At 44.9% G+C, this 23,443-nt stretch overlaps 1 protein-coding gene across 3 annotated transcripts in view; it reads right to left on the bottom strand.

The window, feature by feature from the left end:
• Positions 1-6,497: 6,497 nt before the first annotated feature.
• LOC308526277 (anaphase-promoting complex subunit 1-like) overlaps positions 6,498-23,443 on the bottom strand; it is a 54,279-nt gene continuing 37,333 nt past the window's right edge. For 2 of the 3 annotated variants that reach the window (XR_013996530.1, XR_013996533.1), the window contains 2 exons: positions 17,963-18,072; positions 6,498-6,865 (listed from right to left, as the gene is read on the bottom strand). The gene's annotated coding sequence lies outside the window, so the exon portion shown is untranslated. Of the gene's footprint in view, positions 6,866-17,476; positions 18,073-23,443 lie in introns of those variants that run through there. The other variant, XR_013996534.1, reaches the window with a different exon arrangement.

Raw genomic sequence — 23,443 nt, 5'->3', positions numbered from 1 at the left:
GATGATTACCATTCTGACAGGTGTGAGATGGTATGTCCTTGTCATTTTGATTTGCATCTATCAGATGATTATTGCTATGACGTATGTCTGATATTTTGCTGCCTATGATTCTTCTAAGATTTTTATGGTTTCCCGCCTTATGTTTAATTCCTTTATCCATTTTGAGTTTATTTTTGTGTTTGGTGAAAGTTGGTGGTCTAGTTTCAGTTTTTTTGCTTGTATCCATCCAATTTTCCCAACACCATTTATTGAAGAGACTGTCTTGACTCCATTGTATACTCTTGTCTCCTTTGTGAAATATGAATTGAGCTTAATGGCCTGGGTTGATTTCTGGATTCTCTGTTTGATTTCATTAGTCTACACATCTGTTCTTGTGCCAGTACCAGGCAGTTTTGAGAACTGAGGCTTCGTAATATGGCTTGATATCTGGCATTGTGAGCCCTCCAACTTTGTTGTTCTGTCACAGGATTGCTGTGGCTATTCGGGGTCTTTTAAAATTCCATATGAATTTTTGAATAGTTTGTTGTAGGTCTGTGAAATATTCCGTTTGTATCTCAATGGGATTTTCATTGAACCTATAGATTGCTACCAGTGGTATGGACATTTTAATGATGTTGATTCTACCAATCCATGAACACGGTATATCCTTCCATTTATTTTTGTCTTCCTCTATCTCTTTTTTCAACATCCTGTAGTTTTCCGAGTACAGGTGCTTTACCTCGTGAGTTAAGCTTATTCCTAGGTATCTTAATTTTTTGGGTGCAGGGGTAAATGGGATTGTTTTATTAGTTTCTCTCTGTGTGAGTTCATTGTTGGTGGATTTTCTGAAACAGTCTGAGGAGTATACTAGTAGGTTTTAGTTCTTTTTTGAATGTTTGGTAAAACTCCCCTGTGAAGCCGTCTCTTGGACGATTAGAGACTTTGACTATGTTATCATATGTCTCTTGGCCTTCTGTATGTACTCTTTCCAAAAGTATCTAGTTAGGTCCTTTGCCCATTTTTTGATTGGATTATTTATCTTCCTTTTGTTAAGCTGTAGGAGTCCTCTGTAAATTTTGAAGAATAAACTCTTGTTGGAGATAACTTTGGCAAATGTGTTCTCCCATGCAGTGGGCTTTCTTGTTCTTTTGGTTGATGCTTTATCTTTTGATGTAGTCCCATTTGGTTCTTTTCTCCTTAGTTTTCATTGCCCTAGGAGCTCTATGGGTCAAGATATTGCTATACTTTATTTTAAAGACTTCAAATAAATTCAGACTTTGAGAAAATTTGATGTAGTTCAGTAATTCCATTAGTGTGCTGAAAACATTCAACCATTCAATTCTATGCATAATTTTTATATCTGCAGAATTCTAATTTCTCTTTTTTAAAATCTATTTCTATTGATTTAGGAGAAGAAGGGAGAGGGAGAGATAGAAACATCAATGATGAGAGAGAATCATTGACCATCTGCCTCCTGCATGCCCCGCCTTGGGGATTTAACTGGGCATGTGCCCTGACCAGGAATTGAACCGCGACTTCCTGCTTCCTAGGTCGGCGCACCACCCGAGAGTCATGCCGGATTGGCTATTTCCTCTTTTTTAAGTTCTATTTGAACATAATGTCATGGTCATGGCTTGCTCTCCAGGTTGATGTTTAGTGAAAAGGCTCCACTAGGTAGTTTACAGGTTAAATTCATTAAATTAGGAATAGCCCCTGTCTATGGGCACTGGGTTCTGTGAAGTCATGGTTCCCTCCTACCCATCTGCGCCTCTTCTTGAGGCTTCCAGCATTTAGTGTTTGCCTTCAGCAGTGACACATGTTTACGACACTCTGACCTGTCGGGCCGAACTCACCTGCAGCCACAATTGAAGCCGCCCCCCATAACCTGCTCTTCCCCCCCGAGGTTTCCCCTTCCAGCTCCTGGTCCTCAGAGTTTGATCTTTTCCATCTAGTGGCTGCGTGGCTGGACACAGCTGCTGGGTCTCTGGGTCTTCCTTCCCAGGTCCCGCAGGACTGTGTCTGGTAGGTCTCCCTACCAGGCTGCCCCTTCCACAGGGCTCCACGCCCCCACCTGGTCCTGCTCCCGTCCCCCCTCCCACCTCCGGGCTCAGGTGTGCTTCAGAATGCGGGCTGTTGGCCTAAGTGCCCATCAGTAGATGAATGGATTAGAAAACTGTGGTACATCTACACGATGGAATACTATGCTGCTGTAAAAAAGAAGGAACTCGTACCATTTGCAACGGCATGGATGGAACTGGAGAGCATTATGCTAAGTGAAATAAGCCAGTCAATGAAGGAAAAATACCACATGATCTCACTCATTCAGGGATAATAAAGACCATTATAAACTTATGAACAATAATAGATACAGAGGCAGAGCTGCCTGAAATTGATTGTCAAACTGCAGCGGGAAGGGCAGGGAGGGTTGGGGGGCAGGAGGGAGGGAGGTAAGAGATCAACCGAAGGACTTGTATGCATGCATATAAGCATAACCAATGGACATAAGACACTGGGGGGTAGGGGAGGCCTGGGGAATGTCAGGGGCGGGGGAAAAAAAAGGACACATATGTAATACCTTTTGTAAAATTTAAGCAATAATAAAAAAATACACATGACATAAAAAAAGATCAATGGAACAGGAAAAAAAAGTCCAGAAATAAACCCATACATTTATGGCCAATTAATATTTGACAAAGGACACAAGAATATATAATGTGGTAAAGATAGTCCACTCAATAAATGCTATTGGGAAAATTGGACACATAAGTAGAAAAATCAATGAATGCAGACTACCTTCTTACACCATATTGAAGAATAAACGCAGAATGGATAAAGACTTGAAAGTGAGATTTGAAACCGTAAAAATTCTAGAAGAAAATAACGGCAATAAATTTTCATAGAAATATTTTTTTATTCTGATATATCCATTTGGGCAACAGAAGCAAAAGAAAAACTAAACAAATGGGACTACATCAATCTAAAAAGTTGTTGCACAGCAAAGGAAACCACCAACAAAATGAAAAGACAACCCACTGAAGGAGAGAACATATTTGCCAATGATACATCTGAAAAGGGTTTAATACCCAAAATTCATGAAGAACTTAAAAAACTCAACATCATAACAAAATTAAACAATCCAATTTAAAAATGAGCAAAGAACCTAAACAGACACTTCTCCAGCGAGGATCTGCAGATGATTATTACACAAATGAAAAGATGCTGAGCATCACTAATCATTACAGAAATGGAAATTAAAATCACAGTGAGGTATCACCTCACATCTGTCAGAATGGCTATCATCAATAAATCAATAAACATCAAGTGCTGGTGAATATGTGGAGAAAAGAGAACTCTCGTGCACTGTTGGTGGGAATGCAGATTGGTGCAACCACTGTGGAAAGTAGTATGAAGTTACCTCAAAAATTAAAAACAGAACTGCTTTATGAGCTAACATTTCCACTTCTGAGAATATATCTGCAGAAACCTCAAACACTGATCGGAAAGGATATATGCAATGCTATGTTCACTGCAGCATTACTTACAATAGCGAAGATTTCACAGCAGCCCAAGTGCCCAGCAGCAGATAAGTGGAGAAAAGGCTGTGGTACATTAACACAACGGAATGCGACTCACCCACACAGGCAAAAAGGAAATGAAGGAAATCTTACCTTTTACAACAGCATGGATGGAGCCGGTATTATGCTAAGTGAAGTGAAGTAAGCCAGTCAGAGAAATACAAGTTCCTTATGGTTTCACTTATATGTGGAATCTAATGAACAAAACAAACTACAATCAAAATAGAAACAGACTCATAGGTGCAGAAAACTGACTGAATACTGTCAGAGGGGAGGAGGTTGGGGGACTAGGGGGAAAAGGTGAAGGGATTAAGCAAAGAAAAGACTTATAGACACAGACAACAGTTTGGTGATTATCACAGAGAGAGGGGTGTGTGTAGAAGAGGGCTTAGAAAGGATAAATTATGATGGAAGGAGACCTGACCTGGGGTAAGAGGGGAGGGAGGTGAGATACATACTTCAACATACAGGTGATGTATTACAGAACTGTATACCTGAAAGCTACATGATTTCATTACCAATCTCACCCCAATATATTCAATTTAGAAAAATAGGCCATTGTGGCACATGCTACAACCTGGATGGACCCTGAAGACATGATGCTCAATGAAATAAGCCAGTCACAAAAGGACAAATAGTGTGTGATCCCACTCACATGAGGTCCCTAGAGCCATCAGAGTCATAGAGGTAAGATGGAGGGTATATCAGTAATGGGGGAGTGGATGCAGAGTTGCTGTTTAGTGGGGACAGAGCTTCAGTTGGAGAAGATGAGAACAGAGATGGAGCCGATGGTGGTAAGGGCAGCACAACAATATGATTGTTAAGTTGTGTTAAGGACCACTTACCACCACTGGACTGTGCTCTGAAAAATGGTTAAAATGGTAAATTTCATTGTGTATATATTACTGTGATAATAATATACCAAAAAAAAAAATAGAAGGCTCTGTCCTGGGTGTGGGAGAATCAGGTAGAGCTGTTTTCTATCGGCCCTACATGGGCGGTTGGGTCACTGTCAATATCCTGGTTGTGAGATTTTTATAAGATATTATTGAGGGAAACCAGGTCAGATTCCATGGGCTACCTCTGCGTTATCTCTTATAAATAATGGAATCTACAATTATATTTTTAAAAGGTTCAAAACTAAAAGGGGCGACAACCAGATTTGGTGGTCTTGCCCCAGGGAATCTGGTCCAGCAGGTCCAGTTGGGGTCAGGGCTGAGGATAAGGAATTGCCCACAGGAACTGGTGGTCAGTGGGATTGAGGGCCACCATCCAGACCAGTGACCTACACAGTTAAGTTCTCATCCCATCATGAAGCTTCCACAGCTTTTAATACAGCTGCTGTGTCTCAGCCACCTCTAATGCGATCACTGGGGGGAACAGCTCCTTCACTGTGCCACCTGGTTTTTTAAAGGAGCTTCAAACCTTTTAACCATCTCACAAAACACAACGCAGGTAGTGCAAATCTCCCACAGTGACCCTCTGCTTCCTTAAACCACATCCACCAAGTGACAAGGATGGGCCTTTTGTGCCATTCCAGGAACGCTGGGCCAGGGTCTCGTCGGCAGAGCAGATTCACTTTTCGTTGTCTTGGTTGGGACCTGGGCACAGGGCCCAGGAGTGACACAACCCAAGGACAAGGATGAAGGAAGGCAGCATTGTCCTTGAAAGCAGGTGCCTTTTAATCATCTACAGATCTCAAATGTAGAAAAGATGCCTATGCCCTGTTAAAGGTCAGGAAAGATAAATAATTTTTCTCTTTGTACTCAACAGAGTGGTGCTCAAAATGAACTAAAAATAATACCCTGTCTTCATATGCTCTCTCCTTCCATAGATGGCTCCAATTTTCCTGTCAACTTGAATGCGAGATGGAAGAAGTAATGCTGGTGGATGAAATCAACACATCCCTATTTAAAGGGGTGAAACGTAGATGAAAGACGGAGTGTCACGCATTAAAGGTTTGGTACTTTACTCTGTGGTCAAGTAGGGAGTTTGTCATTGTCCATCCAAACCTGTACCATTAGGGTAATAATGTAGGACTGTCATGAAGGCCTTTTCAGTGTCTGTACCCCATAAAATCTTGCTCTTTTTGGTCAATGATGTGGGCCAGGGAGCCACCATTGCTCATGCTCTGCACGCAGTGACTCAGGGCTCCAGGGCTCCCCTGGCTGGTGGGCTTAGCTGGCAATGAGCACAGCTCAATGGTGTAGAGGTCGGACAGACGAGTGGTGTCAGCATGGCCTGGGAGCAGCCACTCATGGCTATCCTTGTCTCTGGCCAGAGCTGATTTACATGGTGAGAGAGGCTCAGAAATGCAGAACAGCACAAACTCCTTGCTACTTGGCACACAGGGCAGCACACTCACCCTCTTGTTCCTTTACCTGTGCAGCCAGCCAACTCAGTCACCTTCAGGAAGAACATCCAGAAAGAATAATAAAATAAAAGTACCTCATGCCAATGCACCTAGCACCTCAAAGTACTAAGAGTAAAAAACTCACTGTCCATGCATTTCTACAGAAAGGCTACTTGCTGTCCAGACCCATATTCTTGCTCGTTTTTCTTCTTCTCAAAAGAAGAAAACACATCATTCTGGAGCCATCGAGACGGAGCAGACCAATGGCCAGCTGTCCACCCAATGATGTCAACCATGGTCTCAGAGAGAATAGTATCTGCGGACTCCAGAGAGAGCAGCAGTGGGCTGAGTGGGGAGAGAATTGAGAACCTGACCAGTGACCAGCACGGTGGTGAGCTGATTTGTCTTGAAGGCAGTGAGTGTTAGCACTGCTCTGTGCGCAGGACGGGAATGACTCAGAGAGGACTGGACCAGGGGCCTGTTGGAGCCAGAGTGGCGGCTGCCCTGGACCCTTCCCCCTTCTCTCCTGGCCAGGCCCTGGACTCCAAAGTATTGTGGCGACTCCTGATTATTTTTCTTCTTTTTCTCTTGCCAGTTTTCCCTGAAAACCATCCTGTTATATGAAGCTGCCACACAGCTCATGGGTGGAGAGGAGTGTAAGGTTCTGAGAGAACCAGAGCTTCTAGCAGAAGGACCAGTAAGGTGGCTGAAATCCAGGGAGAGAGGAGCTGTGGGTGAGCTGGACCCGCACAGAGCACACCCTGGAGGCCAGCATAGGCTCTGCGCATGCTGATGCTGAGGTCACCCCCAGAGCTGCTGAGACACAAGTGACTCTGAACTTCATATGCTCCACAGCCTTACACAGGGGGCTCTCACCTCTGACACTCCGTGGTGGGAAGACAGACTGTGGAACCCGTCCAGCAGGGGCAGCACATCCATCACCAGCCTCATGTGAAGTCTGGAAGGAGAAAGGATCTGCATGTGAATAGGCACAGGGCTCAAGTGCAAGGGGCCAGGGCAGTAGAGCCCCAGCCTGCAGACCCACCACACCCTGCACTTTAGTTCCAAGTACAAGCTCTTTTTTGCAATAGTAACAATTGTAGATTTGACTTTGAAGAAAAAATAACCCAAATTACATTAGAGATTTCAATTTTGGTTTGTCACATCTTCAGTACATGTTAGCTGAACCCACTGTGGTAGTCATTTCACATTGTAGGCAAATCAAACCATCCTTTTGTCTGCCTTAAACTTATACAGTGGTGTATATTGATTATTTCTCAATAAAGCTGGGAAAAATAAACAGTGCCTTCATAAACGGGAAAACAGTGGTTATAGATGCAGTGGAATGAAAACACCATAACTAAGAGAAAACAAATCAGGATACACACATAACAAATAGTATCATCTTGCCCTGGAGGCGTGCTCACTGGTTGAGCCTTGATCTATGAACCAGGAGGTCATACATGGAGTCCCTGTCAGAGTACGTGGGGCTCCATCCTTAGTAGGGGGCATGTAGGATGCAGGTGATGAATGATTCGTTCTCATCATTCATATTACTACTACCTCTCTCCCTCGCTCTCCTTTCCTCTCTGAAGTCAATACAACATATATTAATATAAATGAATTAATAGTATCACTTCAAAAAGGTATCTAGATATATAAATGTACGAAAGACAAAAGGAAATACTTTGAAATGTTGACAGTGGTTAACCTTGGATAGTGGAAAGAAGTGATTTCCTTTACTTTATACTATTCTTTTTAAAATTCTAATGATCCTATATTATTTTCATAATGAAAAAAATCTTCTAAAACACATTTAAGTAACTTTTTGGTGTAAAACGCATTTTGCATCCATGTTCAGTGACCATCCACTTATCTTTGAGAAGCTTAAAAAGTGCTTTGGGTTGTGAAATATGCTTTAGAATGCATTCTTGCACTCCAACAGCTCCTGAATGAGAACACTGGGCTTTGGAGATGCTGGGTCTGCTTGGAAAAAATAATGGGCAGGGGTTGGAGGCACGGTAGGGGATGGGGCGGGTCAGCAACCCTGAAGAGAGGCTCTTAGGCAGGATGCCTCAGGGTCCACAGCTCAGGCTGTATTTGAAGACTTCCTCATTGGAAGGCTGATATCTACAGTAAAGTTTCAGATTTGATAAACTTCAGACATGAGCCACAGTAACTTTTTTAAAAACGGTTTTTGCCATTCTTATTGCAAATCCATATATATAAAAGGCTAATGTGCTAAGGATTCCACCACCTGACCACTCGCTATGAAGAGCACTGACCAACAGGGGCAGGCGTTCAATACTGGAGCTGCTGTGACCTGAACTGGCCCTTTACAGAGGAAGGGCACTGCGCACCCAGAGTCCACAAGCAACACTCCGCTTTTCCCAAGTGGGACACAGGCCCCGCCACGAACCCATGGCACAAAGCCCACAGGCCAGCCCAGCACAGAAATGGTGGCTGTGGGCACCAGGTAATGATGTCACATAGTAATGCCAGGCTTCCTCTCCCTAGCGACTAGCCTCCTTGGAGTTTCTTCACCCACTTTCTTTATAGCCAGGTGCAAACATTTTACACTTTAACCAAATGTCTTTGAAGTGTTTTCATGTGCCTCATCTCATTTGATCCTCACTGAAGTCCCGGAACAGGTAGAGAGGAGACTCGGTAGAATCCTGTTTTCATTTCATTAGCCAGAAAATGGAGATTTAGAATGTTTTAAAAATTGACCCAAATGAAAAGAAGCAAGAAATGGTAGAGCCTGAACATGACTTCAGGTTTTCTCACTGCACGGAATAGAGTCAAACGGGGTTATAGTTAAATATTTCTCCCTTTGTTATCTCTGCATGATCCACAATAATAATCTGCTTCCATATTGGTATTTATGCTGTTTTGCTGTCAATATCCTGAAAAAGAAATTAGGGCACTTCACCAAGCTGGAAAAAGTTTACCTAATCAAAAAGCAGGTCTAAGTAAGCAAATATCTATATATCTATATCTATAACTATATCTATAACTATATCTATATCTATACCTATATCTATATCATCTATATCATCTATATCATCTATATCATCTATATCATCTATATCTATATCTATCTATCTATCTATCTATCTATCTCACTGGCGCCAGGTGCATGTGTTTCCATCTGTCATTGTTGATCGTGAATTTGGTATACACTTCTATTATTGAGAAAGGGCAAATAGTGATCTTACAATATTTCTTCTAATTAATTTCCTTTCAATGTGCACCAATTCATGCACTGGGACTCTAGTAATTAAATAATACTATCAAGACTCCTAAGAGAAACATATGTATACAGAAAAGATTTTTAAAGGATTCAGATCTCCTAAGTCACAGCTCTATGGTTCTAACCTCAACTGGGTCTACAGAGGCTGACAGGAAAAATAGAATGAGCACTTGCCCTGGGTTCTCATTTGATCTCTGCTATTAATAGCTTGTGGTCTTGGGGATTTCACTTACCCTTTCTGGGTCTCCTAGCTGCATCTATAGGATGAGGGTAAAATTAGACCTCTTAAATAAGGTTTCTTCAAAGGCTTCAAAAAATAATTGTAGGTTCAGATTTCTACAATGTTCCTAAATATCTCAGCAATAATAAACTTTTCCTTGTTTTAAACTTTGTGGTACAAAACTTCACAAAAATGTAAACACAGTTTTATAATACTGCTCATTTCAAAAATATACAATCTCTGTAAACCTTATCCTATAACATTTTGGTAGATGCTATTAAACATTTCTTAGTAACTGTACTATAACCCAAATTAGTAAATTTAGCATTATCTTTTTAAAACATCAATTGCATATTCTTTGTATTGGTGTGAAAAGGCTCAGAAAATACAGATGTGTTGAGCACTATATGTCACTTTTATTAAAATTCAACAAGTAACTTCCCAGGTATGGAAAACTTCAGCTGAAGCCAATTTTTGGGGTGTAAAAATCAACTCTTGTAAACATCAAATTAAAATGTGGCTGTATTTTCTGCCTTAAAAATTAAAAAACATAAGAGTTGTTATTTAACTCACTCAAATGGTTTGTGAAGCTGAAATACTTCCATGTAGGGTCTGCCCCAACCTGACATTAGTTTAGTGCAAGGACTGAGAGCCACATGTCACCTATTCTCCCCAGTGAGGAAGGGAGCTGTGTGTGAATCATTCCTGCCACTAAGCCCCTTGCACAGCCAGCCGCTAGGCAGCAAGGATGCCAGCCTCAGCTCACAGGTGGGAGACGTGCTGCCATCTCTCTCAGAACACTTCCAAACTCAGCCTAAGAAGGACAGGCCCTACCAGCCAAGACCCAGTCAGGCCACTGCTGGGCTCTAAGTAAAGACTGACGATTGTCTCTACCTCTTATTTCTTCTGAGACCAAACCAACCAACCTCCCACCCACCCACCCACCCACCCACCCAACCAAGCAACTACAATTTAATTATCATCCTTGCACTGAAGCCACTGCTAAATAAACACCCAAGTTGTATATGGGCTCACGTGGTGACTACCCTCCAAGACACATATTCCCAGGCCTGGAATAAGCTCTGCCCATGCCCATTCCCTTCCCTCAGATCGCCTCTCCACCCTCCCCCGCTCATACCCTCTGCCCCCTACACACACACACACACCCTATTTGACCAGGTAGTTAACTTTCTGGGGACTACAGATCTGTCTTGTCCCCGGGCTTGAGACACAAGCCCTGGAGAAGCAGGACCCCTCACTGCCTGGCTTAATAGACAGGGGGCCCTGCTGGGGTCTGGCTGGAACTCTGTCCCCAGCTGCCTCCTGTCAGCTCAGCAGCCACCACTCCTCCAGGTCCAGGGAGCACATGCCCCAGAATGACAGGAGACCAGCCCCGCACAGGGAAGGAGCCCCCGTGGGGCTATTGGTCACTCACTGGGGCTCTTGGTCCCAGGCGGCGATTTGATGGAGCCTCTCAACTCTCCTGCTTTCTCCCGGGGTCCAGGAGCTCCCCAAGTCCCATTCTGCAGGAAAGTGACTCCTTGGCTGCCCCCACAGAGCAAGGCCCAGGGAAACCCCAATCTTCCAAGCGTTTTAAATATCTGATAAGCCCAAGTTCACCCTTTGAATGAGCCCTTCCCGCCCACAACAGCCACTACCACGTGGGACACTCCAAGTCCCAGCACCTGGGAGGTGCCAGATAGGCTGGAACCGGCACTCAGTTGCGTGGGGTGGGGGTGGGGGTGGGGGGGTCCACTAGGCTTTTAGGCTGGAGTCGCTGCGCAGGTGAGCAGGAGGGCACTCACCTTGGTGACATTGAGGAAGGTGGTCTGGTCCAGCGCTGCCCCTCACCAGCTTCCGCTCCAGCTCCTCCCTCAGATGTGCAAGTGGATCTTGCCCACATGCTGGAGAGGAGTGCCTGCAGGATGGTGGCCTGGACTCCAGGCAGATGCACTTGGTCTGGTGGCAGGGGCGGCATCCACACCAGCTGGGCTCGGCCTCCAATGGCTCCTCCGCCCTCAGGACCCTGGCGGACCCGGATGAGGCAGCAGTGCGAGCCAGGAAGCCCAGCGGGTCCTGTGACTGGTGGTCCCCAGGCCTGTCCCCCTCACCCAAGTGGGAGCTTGTGGCCAGATCTGCCAGGCTGGCCTGCCAGGGGAGTTTGCTGCTGCCGCGCCACCTGCTGGCGCCTCTGAGCAGTACCTGGAGGCCACCCTGGGCTCCTTGCTGCCATCCTGCTGTGCTCAGTAGTGTGGGTTAGTTCATCCACCCAGCATTGCTTCCTGACAGTCTGTCCCTGCAGAATAACTTCAACACAGGACACTTCTGCATTCTGACCAAGTCACTGTCGAGAGCCAGAATTTTTCATTAGGTCACTGGTTTGCTCATCATCATGTAGAATATCTGAGCTTTTAATTTTTGACTTATTTTATTCATTGTTTTATATTAAAGAAGGAAATAATTTTTATAGATGTTATAAAGGAGGGTATGTCATTATATTATCTGCATACCAGGTGTCAGGATGTTATACTCAGTGGGTGAAATCTGGACTATTGCCTGTTTATATATATCGCATGAGATAAGAATTATTTTTTTCACTTTTTAAAGGTTAGGAAACAATGAAAAGAATATTTTTGATACATAAACATAATATGAAATTAACATTTTGGTGTCCATAATTAATGTTTGGTGTCCACAATTACTGTTTCACTGGAAGGCAGACATGTACATTCATTAACACATTGTCTTTGGCTCCTTGCATGTTACAATGGCAGAGTTGAGTAGTTATGACCAAGATGGGATTGTCTACAGAGCCCAAACCATTTGCTATCAAACCCTTTACACAGGAAGTTTGCGGACCCTTGTCCTACACAGAGTAGATGAAGGCCATGTGTGTTATTATTAGCACTGTATTTGGATTTCAAATGATTTTAAATGTGGCCTATTGCACATTTGCAAATCAACAACATATGCCTAGCTAGTGTTGCTCAGTGGTTGAGCATCAACCAATGAACTAGGAAGTCAAGGTCAGCTCTGAAACCCAGTCATATGCCTGGGTTGCAGGCTCAATCCCCAGTGTGAGGTGTGCAGGAGGCAGTCGATCAATGATTCTCTCTCATTATTGATGTTTCTCTCTCTCTATCTCCCGTCCTCTCTGAAGTAAAAATATATATATTTTTTAAAAATAATAATAAATAAAATCAACAAAATATGGTAAATGTTCACTAGAAAAGGAATACATACGTAGTTCTGAAATACTCATATGAATAAATATTACAGGGCAGTTAAAATCAATAAAGAACTATTTGTCTCAAAGTAGATAGATTTTAAAATTTATGATAATATAAACAAAAGTTCCAGAATGTTACATAAAATATACCTGTATATAAATCCAGAAAGATGAACTAATACTGCATAAGGTTGATTGATATATATTCATAATAATAAGAGCTAATTAGAGCAAACATCTTTCTGGAAGACCTTCCAGACAAAGCCAGGGCTGCAAAGGGTGGCCAGGGGGTTGGGGGGGGAGGGTTGCGGAGCAGCCCGGTCCCGGGTCCCAGAGGGAAGCTGGTGCTGGCAGCTGGGGGAAGGAAGGCCTACTCGTGCATGAATTTCATGTATCGGGCCTCTAGTATAGGTAACAAATGATTAAAGACCTAAATTAGAAAAATGATTAGAAAATTTATAATGTAAATATAAAGAGAAACTGGACTGAACATGATATAGACTATTACTGTATTGTATTATTTCTTTATTATTGTGTTGTGTTTTTTCTTTTTCTTTTAATCCTCACGTGATGATAATTTTATTGATTTAAGAGTGAGAGAAAGAGAAAGAGGGTCAGAGGGAGAGAGAGAAACATCTATGTGAGAGAGAATCATTGAATGCTACCTTCTGTATGTACCATGACTGGGGATTGAACCAGAAACCTAGGTATGTGCACTGACTGGGAATCAAACCTGAAACTTTTTGGTGTATGGGACGATGCTCCAACCAACTGAGCTACCCAGCCCGAGTGTTTCCTTATTTCTTAAAAAATGAAAATATAAAGAAAGAGGGCAAGATATGATCACTGTTTATTGTACACTGTTTATTCTACATCTATTAAATGTTTTCTGTACCATAAATATTACTTTTCATAAAAAAGGAAGGCAACATGGCTATGGAAGTATTTATTTTTATTTGTTGACAAGAGAAATGTGAATGGTGTAAATGCAGACCAAATCTGCACATACCACCAAAAAAATAAAATAAAATTGATGTTAATCATTGGGTTCTGATGACTTATCAGAGGATCACTAATTTGTTAAGGGCCCTTAGAATACACTTGGCTTAATAGACATCAGCTGGGACTCAGGGCAAGGTCAGAGCCATGCCCTGAGGGCGGGACCAGTCAAAAGATTGGATGTCACTCAGTCTGACTCTCTGGCCCAGTGTTAAGGGGATGGATCTCATGATGTCTCAGGCCCACCCAGATGTGATGTAACTTCCTGTAATTGGAGTATATAATAAACAGCTTTCAGAGCTGGCTCTCTCTGTGCCTGTCCCTCCAGAGGGCAGACTCTCTCTGTCTGTCCCTGGAGTCAAAGGGCAGACACCACACCCAGCCCAAGCTTTTAATCTAGTTTATGTCTGTCTTTCATTATTCTTTAAACTCCAAAGAGCCTCCTAACTTGCTCGAACCGGTTCAAGTCTCCCCCTCCCTGCGGGATGTGGAGAAGAGACCACAGCCCCAGCGCGCCCACCATAGTCATTTATGACTAACTTATCCTAAAAGAAAAATAAATAACAGCCAATAGCTTTTATTGAAACACAATAGATGTATTAGTTGTTCTAATGCAACAGGGAACTGTTCCAAGGCCAATGTGAGACGTTGAAACCAAACAAAAACTGAGCTTCCTTATAAAAACTTGATTGTTCCCAATAATTACAGATGACAAGATAGTTGCTGCTCATTACTTACATATGGCTAAATAAATTCCAGTAACTAGCTATGGGATTCGCTTTCCAATGCTTGATAATTTACCTCATTTGTTGCAGGGGATTTGAGGTTTGGCCATTCTGCCTTGTTTCACAAAGTCCATTGGACCTCATTTTATTGCCCTTTTCCCATTACTTCTGCTAAGCTTAGAATGAGCCCTAAAGACTAAAGTAGACAGAACCTAGAGACAGAACCTAGTGAGAGAACATGGCAAAAGATCCTGGACAGAACCCGGCTACAGGAATTGGCTGGAGATCCTAGACAGAACTTGGCTGCAGATGCTGGCTACAGAACCTGGCTGAAGAACCTAGCAAGAGAACATGGCTAGAGAACCTGGACAGAACCTGGCGACTGAACCTGGCTGGAGAACCTGGAGAACCTGGCTGGAGAACCTAGCGAGAGAACATGGCAAGAGAACCTAGCTACAGAACCTGGCTATGATGATCACCTGAACGCTGCCTATGTATCATTTCTTCTTCGCCAACTCCATACACACCTTTGGGGACCCCTGGACCTGCTGGGGTTGGACCCCAGCATTAAATCTGATCTTTCAAAGTTCAAAAAAAAAAAAAGAAAGGCTAATGTAGCATCCTGGATATTTGGTTAACATACCCCAAAAGGGGTGTGCTTTAGGGATAAATCTCCAATACAATATGTTTCAAGGCTATTTCAAGGATGTAATAACTTCCAGGAACTCTTCACATTTCGCCATTCTTGGAAAAAGATATCCTTGATGCCTAAAAGTGATCATGTCCCAATTGTACTAATTCTAGGAATAACCATACGAAGCTTTATCTGTACATAGTAATACTGTTGGACTTGGGAGATAACAAGGTCCCTCTGTTTAAAATCCTCCGTATGTCCCAATCAAAAGAGTGACTCTATTCTTAGTGTTTTTCTAAATATTTACTGTCCACTGCAATTCATTTGCCCTGTGTGCGGACTGTCTTTTAGCCATGCCAGTCTTAAAACTTCCAGATAATTTATATAATCTACCAGGTGACTCTTATGGTTTATGAACGTTCTGAAGTTATAAGAAAAAATACTTGCTCACACTTGCTAATACACCTTAGTTCCCAATATTTCAGAAGCAATATTCTAAAAGACCACAAGATGGGGGTATTCCTGCATACAAGCAAATTCTCAAAGCAGTGCACTGAGCTCCCAAGTTTCAAGTTCTGCTTTGTTGTTTGTTTGTTTTTATAAAATTTCTTTATTGGTTAAGTTATTGCATATGTGTCCTTATCCCCACATTACCCTCCCCACTCATGCCCTCAAACCCTGTTGTCTGTGTCCAGTGGTTAGGCCGATATGCATGCAAATAAGTCCTTTGGTTGATCTCTCCCTCTTACCCCCACCCTCCCCTACCTTCCCTCTGAGGTTGGTGGTCTGATAGATGTTTCTCTGTCTCTGGATCTGTTTTTGTTCATCAGTTTATGTTGTTCATTATATGTACCACAGTCCCTGGAGGCCTAGTGGTTAGGGTTCGGCGCTCTCAAGTTCTGCTTTGACCAATAAGGTAGACATTACCCACATGAGGCTAATTTAAAATGAAGTCAAAGGTGAAATCACGCTCCTAAGTTGCACTAACCACCTCTCAAGAGCTCAATAGCCATATGCGGCTACTGGCTACTCTACTGCAAAGTGCAAAATAAAACATTTCTATTCTCAAAGGATTTTAGTGATTTTAAAATTAGTTTTCTTTAATTCAAAAAACAGAAAAAGTTTTAGAAAGTGCTGATTCTTTTTATTATTCGTAACACTGAACAAGTGGGAAAAACTTAAATGACCAGTGATAGAATTTTGGTTATCTGAATTGTGATTTAAACATATGCTGGAATATTACAAAGCCATTAAGATAGGACTCTCTTAGAATATGCGGGACGGTTTATGGTATAATTTTAAGAACAAGAGGAAGCAAAAAGTATGTGTACATATATTTTTATAAATATATGTGCATACACATTTCGATATATAATTCCAAATTTGGCAACTTTATACTGTGCATACATATACATACCTATATAAAAAGGAAAAAAAAAACACACAAAGAAACAAAGGGAAAAGATCATACTATTATCTAACTGTGGGATGTGAAATTATGGAGAAGTTTATGTTCTTCTTTCAACATGCCTTTATTTTTTATCTTTTTCCAGTATTGGAGAGAAAAAAAATCAACGAAGGAAGAAACTATAAAAAGAATGTGGAATTTTTTGAACTTTTTCAAAAGCCAAAATAAGTTTCAGAAGATTCAGTAATTCACTTTAAAAAACAACAACTAAAGATTTTTTTCTAAAGAATTTCTTTTAAAATAGGTTTCATTGATTTTCTACAGAGAGGAAGGGAGAGGGATAGAGAGTTAGAAACATCCATGAGAGAGAAACATCGACCAGCGGCCTCCTGCACGCCCCCCACTGGGGATGTGCCCACAACCAAGGTACATGCCCTTGACCGGAATCGAACCTGGGACCCTTGAGTCTGCAGGCTGACACTCTATCCACTGAGCCAAAGTGGTACTGGCTAAAGATTTTTTTTTATTTAATAAAGTTTTGTATATCCGCTGAAGCCGTCTGCATAATTCTTGTCAACAAGACAGGTGTCATGGCAAGTGTCATTCATAGCATGCTCCCATGTCTACAGAGCAGATGAGTGGTCTCTGGATTCTCTCTGTAGCTGCACCTGTCTAAACCTTGAGCCCAGTGTGACATTCATTCATTTATTCGGAAGCAGATCTGTAAACATTGTCTATGCTCGAATTGTTCTGAATGAGAGTCTCTTCTGTGTCCCTATTGCTGTCCTTAACCGTAAAAATTCTTTTCCCACTGGTGCTTTTGGAAATTGGTTGAAATTCATGAAGACACCAGCATGTGTCTTAGGAACGGAAGGTCAGACTTTCCATCAGGAGGACAAGAAACCCTGGACACAGGAGGCAGCTTGCTCTGGGGGAGCCGACTTGGCTGGATTTGGAGCCCCACCAATTCTGGCCTCCTGTCTTCAGTTCTCTGACTTCAGTTCTCTGCTTTCTAAAATGGGAGGCACATGGGGACCATTGTGGGATTAGAACAATACATGTAAAGTGCCTGAATTATGGAAGACAACTAGGTTTTTTTTAGTTCTTATTATGCAGATGTTTATTTAACAGAAAATTATCCATTTTTCCCTTTTATCAACCATTTTGAGCACTGTGAGATTTTACACTGTCTGGCCAGGTGTCAGGCTGTGTTTAACATTTGTGTAGGTGGAGGAGACCGAGGCTCCAACTACCTCTGAAGTCTCTGCTTTTGTTTTTCCTGTGGCCTTCAGATCACCCTAAGAATTCCTTCTCAGATAGAGTTTGCTTCGTGCAGTGCCATTAGCTGGCATGCACTCATAGTTCAGAGGGCTGGAGAGTGTCACCCCCAGGGGCAATGGTAAGATTTCTGGGAGGAGGTGGGGAAGGCATGGTTTTCTTTACTAAAATGAGAGGAGAAACTGTGAAAGGTGAGATGGAAAAAAAAATAATCACAGATGACTCCTCAGGCAGATCAAATTTGAAAAGAGCACCTAGAAGGAACAGAATTTAGAAATTAATTTTCTCAAATACTTTGTAAACACTTACATACTCTTGAAAAGTCTTCATGTGCCCTGTTTTCCAGTGTTCTCAAATTTTCCATCAGGTAAGGTCTGTATGGATAGGAAGGAGTAGCAAAGCCTTCTGAGCTCTGGTAACTGTGGGAACAAATGAAGAGATTGAGGACAGGGAACTGCAGATGCCTCCTGTCCCCTCCTCTGCAGCCAGGACTCTCAGAGGGGAGAGGGGGACACACAGACACTGGGGTTAGAATTGGAGGGCTGAGGACTGCTCCCCTGGGATTATCTGGGCAGACTGGGAGCCCCCAGCAGGGATGCTGCATGTCCTCACTCTCTGGGTGAGTAGAACTCCAGAGGGAAACTTGGAGTAGGACCCCACACATGGACCCAGACTAGCTACTCCCTGAGCTACAATAGGAGATACAAAGACTCTGCCCCTGTTGCCAGAAAAACAAAATAGCTCCGCCTCCCATCCCATATAACACCAATGGGAAAGGCACTGGGTTCATTTAAAGACAGGATTCAGTTCATGAGGCTGAACTCAGATATTTAATTGAGCTAAATATTTTCTTTTGCTCTTATCCCCTCTATCCCCTGGTGGGGGACTCAAGAGAAAATCCGTTTAGAAATAAATAAATAAGCTATATTTTTTCTGCACATTAAACATACTGAATATATTTGCAACTTTGATCCGTACTTATCTTTATTCATACAAAACTGTAACTCTATCTGACATTTCTTCTTAAAGGTTTTTCTTCCTCGCTACAATGTGCAAAGGAAATTTCTTTCTCTCTTTTTTTTTAAATATATTTTATTGATTTTTTTACAGAGAGGAAGGGAGAGAGATAGAGAGTTAGAAACATCGATGAGAGAGAAACACCGATCAGCTGCCTCCAGCACATCTCCTACTGGGGATGTGCCTGCAACCCAGGTACATGCCCTTCACCGGAATGGAACCTGCGACCTTTCAGTCCGCAGGCCAACGCTCTATCCACTGAGCCAAACCGGTTTTGGCAGGAAATTCCTTATTATAAAAATCGTGCTGTGGTTTCAGCTGTTGTGTTTCTGTAAAGTAAGCTGAGCTTCTTTCACCAGATACTGAGCAGGGGTCTTGTGAAAATAGCATAAAGGCTCTTGTGAGGGGAGAACCCTTCCTAGTATCTAGTGATAAAAGTAATTCAGAATTTGTATATATTTCTTAAAAAGAAACCTTCAAAAGTCATTGCTGAATTCCCATTCAGCACTGGGAACTCTTTGGTCCTAGCACAGGCCTAGGCACCTTCTGAGAGGGAGATCCAGTACTGAAAAGGTCAGTTCTAGAAATGTCTGTAAAACATACATTTGGCAAATGAATGAACAAAGAAGCAAAGAAACACTCATAGAGAAGATGTTCCACTCTGCTGACTTAAAGTGTGCTTTCCAAAGGAGGTTTGAAGCTTCCTACTGTTTTTGCAGCTCCTTTGGATTTTTAAAAGGCAGGACCTTTGAAGTCTAATGGGAGAAAGACAAGAAAGTGCTGGGCATTCAGAATCATGGGCAGTGGGAATATTGGGGAACCTCAGACCAGTCACTTCATCTCCCTGAACCAGTTTCAATCTGCAAAATAACTAAAGTGTGTGTTGTTTTGTTTTTTTTTTAAATATTTTTATATATTAAATCCATTGGGGTGACATTGGTCAACAAAAACATATAGGTTTCAGGTGTGGGTTCTATGTTACAGGATCTGTATATTGCACCTTGTGACCAACACAGGAAGCAACACCAGGCTGGTGAATAGGAGATGAGGTGTAAGGGCGCATCATGGGTCAACTGGCCACCAGAGGCCAAAGGACTGGCCTGTGAAGGACCAGGAACAGGAGCAACATCCTGGCGTGAACCTGGTCTGCAGTCAGAACCCTCTCCTCCCCGAGGCAGGTCACAAAGCAGCTACTGCATTTCTGAACAAGAAATTGAGACGCGGGTTTTGACCAAAAAATTAAGATATTTTAAAAATTCATGAATCTATGTGGGATGTCCTAAAGAGGATGAAGATATCATATGTATGTACATGTTAATGAATCAGGTTTATTACAAATAAAAAATTTATGAAATCTAAAAGAGCTCTTTGCTCAGGAAATCATTCAGCAAGTGTGTGCTGTCTACCTGGGTCTTGGGGGCGGGGCCTTCACAGGTCACCTTTCAGGTGCTGAGAGGGCCTGAGAGACAGACAGGTGAACAAGAACCAAGGCCACACTTTATTTCAGAAGATAGGAAGAGCCATGAAGAAAATAGACTTAGCTTATATGACTAGGGAGCCACAGGGACGCAAAAGATTTCTATTGGTGCCCTGACCTATCACCTTAAACGCAGTGGTTCACAGGACAAAGTGTGGGGTCCCAGGTGCTGTGGGTCAGAAACCTGAGGTGGTTCATTGGGTTGCCCTCCTCCCAGGAGGCCTCGGGGGCCTGCACATGGGGAGGTGACAGAATCCATTCCTTATGGCACAGTTCCCTTCTGTGTCCCTGCCAAAGCCACTCCCAGATTCCTGGGGCTCCCAAAAATCTTGGCCTTTGATCCCTTCCTCCAGCCTCAAAGCCAGCAACACAAGTGGGGTCCCTCCCTGGCTTCTCTGACACACCCTCCCACCCAGTTTTCACTTTGAAGAACACCTGGTTACTGAGGGCCAGGACCCAGGAGAGCCACACCTCCTGTGGTTTCTGTAGAGGGCCTTTGGTATGTTGGGGTCAATAAATGTTTATTCACTGATTTTTAACAACACCACCACCAGAAAACTTGAGAGGTTGGCCCACATGGCTGACCTGGCATGGTGGCTAGGTTACCTCTATGACCTGTCTTAGCATTCTGACCTCTGTTAGTATTGTGACCTACTGCCAGGTGATATACCATAGGGCTACATGGGGGCTTCAGAGCAGAGTGACTCCCTAGCAGGCTCAGGAAAGGGCTCCCCAATATGTTTAAACTGAGACATGGCTGTTGAGACAGAGCTGGCCCCATGGAGACCTGGGGAAGCCACCCCAAAAGGAGAGGCAGTGCCCCAGGGCAAGGACAGCCAGGCTGGATGGGAACAGCAGAGAGTGTGGGGCGGGGGGCGGGGGGACATAGAGGGCCCTAGTGTGGGTTGAAATTGCTGTCACAGCAGGAAGGCTTTTAGGCACGAGAATAGGGGGATCTGATTTATATTTTTTAAAGATCACTCGGTGATTTGACATTTGAAATGATATTTGACATGTGTCCTGAGAGCCCGGGAGGATTTGGGCATATGAAGACGGTGAGATGTGCTTCAGGTGCAGACAGTGGACATGGCCTGGAGGCAGGACAGATGAACACTGGGGACCAGAGCACATGCCTCGCAGAGCCTGTGAGTGATGGGACCAGGCAGGGAAACAGAAGACCCTGCATGGATGGGGCAGGGCAGGGGGAAGGGGTCCTTCCATGGAGGGGGCAGGGTAGGGGAGGCAGTGAAACCTCCATGGAGGGGGCAGGGCAGGGTGGAGAGAGGATCCTCCATGGAGGGGAAAGGAAGGGAGGAGAAGGGACCCTCCATGGAGGGGAGAGGGCATGGAGGAAAGGGGACCCTCCATGGAGGGGACAGGCAGGGAGGAGAGGAGACCCTCAATGGAGGGGAGAGGGCAGGGAGGAGAGGGGACCCTCCATGGAGGGGAAAGGAAGGGAGGAGAGGGGACCCTCCATGGAGGGATCAGGCAGGGAGGAGATAAGACCCTCCATGGAAGGGTGAGGGTAGGGAGGAGAGGGGACCCTCCATGGAGGGGACAGGGTAGGGAGAAGAAGCGACCTTCCATGGAGGATGCAGAGCAGTGGGGACTAGGAATCCTCCATGGAGGGACAGGCAGGGAGGAGAGGGGACCCTCCATGGAGGGGACAGGTCCAGGAGCAAAGGGAATCCTCCATGGAGGGTACAGGGCAGGGACGAAAGGTGACCCTCCATGGAGGGTGCAGGGCCATGGGGAATGGGAACCCTCCATTGAGGGGACAGGCAGGGAGGAGGGGGAACCTCCATGGAGGTGTCAGGCAGGGAGGAGTGGGGATCCTCCATGGAGGGTAAAGGGCAGGGACGAAATGGGACCCTCCACAGAGGGTGCAGGGCAGTGGGGAACCTTCCATGGAGGGGACAGGTAGGGAGGAGAGCGGACCCTCCATGGAGGGGAGAGAGCAGGGAGGAGATGGGACCCTCCATGGAGGCGGCAAGGGTAGGGAAAAGATGGGACCTTCCATGGAGGGTGCAGGGCAGTGGGGGCAGGGAAACTTCCATGGAGGGGACAGGCATGGGTGCGAGGGGAAACTCCATGGAGGTGATGGGCCAGGAGAAGAGGGGACCCTCCTTTCAGGGACACGTAGGCAGTAGAGGGGTCCCTCCATGGAGGGAACAGGCAAGGAGGGGGTGGGGACCCTCAATAGAGGGGATGGGTCAGGGAGGAGAAGGATACCTCCATGGAGGGGAAGGGCAGGGAGGAGAGGGGACCCTCCATGATGGAGAAGGGCAGGGAGGAATTGGGACCCTCCATGCAGGGGGGACTGTAGGGTGATGGGAACTCTCCATGAAGGGGACAGACAGGGAGGAGAGAGGACCCTCCATGGAGGGGATAAGACAGGGAGGAGATGGGAACCTCCATGGAGGGGACGGGTCACGGAGGAGAAGGTACTCTCCATGCAGGGGGACAGTAGGGTTTTGGGAACCCTCCACGGAGGGAACAGGTAGGGAGGAGTAGGGACCCTCCACGGAGGGCATGGGTCAGGGAGGAGAAGGATCCCTCCATGGAGGGTACAGGGCAGGGAGGAGAGGGCAGAGACGGGGAAAGGGAAACCTACAGTCATGGGCCAAACAGGGAGGAGGGGGGACCCCTCCGTGGAGGTAACAGGGCAGGAAGGAGAAGGGACCCTCCAAGGAAGGGAAGGATAGTGGTAATGGGTGCTCTATATGGAGGGGGAAGTGCAGGGGGTTTGGGGAGCAGGGAACTCTCCATTGATGGGGCAGGGCAGTGGGGACTGGCAACATGGGACCCTCCAAGGATTGGCAGGTCAGAGAGGAGAGGGGACTCTCCATGGAGGAGGGAGGGCAGGGAAAGTGGGGACTTTCATGGAGTGGACTGGGCAGAGAGGAGAGGGGACTCTCCTTGGAGAGGACAAGGCAGGGAGGAGAAGGGACCCTCCATGGAGAGGGCAGAGCAGAGGATAAGGGAACCCTCCGTGGATGGGACAGGGCTGGGGGGAGAGGGCATACTCCTTGGAGTAGACTGGGCACGGAGGAGAGGGGACCCTCCAGGGAGGGGGCAGGGCAGTGGTGACAGGGAAACCTCCATGGAGGGTACAGAACAGGTGGGGCAGGGAACCATCCATGGAGGGGGCAGGACTCGAGGGGGGGGGGGCTTGCCAGGTAACCCAACAGGGATGGGCCAGACAGGGAGGAGAGGGGACCCTCCTTGTAGGGGGCAGAGCAGAGGAACAGGAAACCCTCCATGGATGGGACAGGGCAGGGGGGCGAGGGCACACT

Source organism: Myotis nattereri (assembly GCF_964212035.1).
Source record: "Myotis nattereri genome assembly, chromosome: 10".
NCBI classification, from domain to species: Eukaryota; Metazoa; Chordata; class Mammalia; order Chiroptera; family Vespertilionidae; genus Myotis; species Myotis nattereri.
Note: the sequence above shows the minus strand (reverse complement) of the source record. Positions and strands in the feature narration are given on the sequence as shown.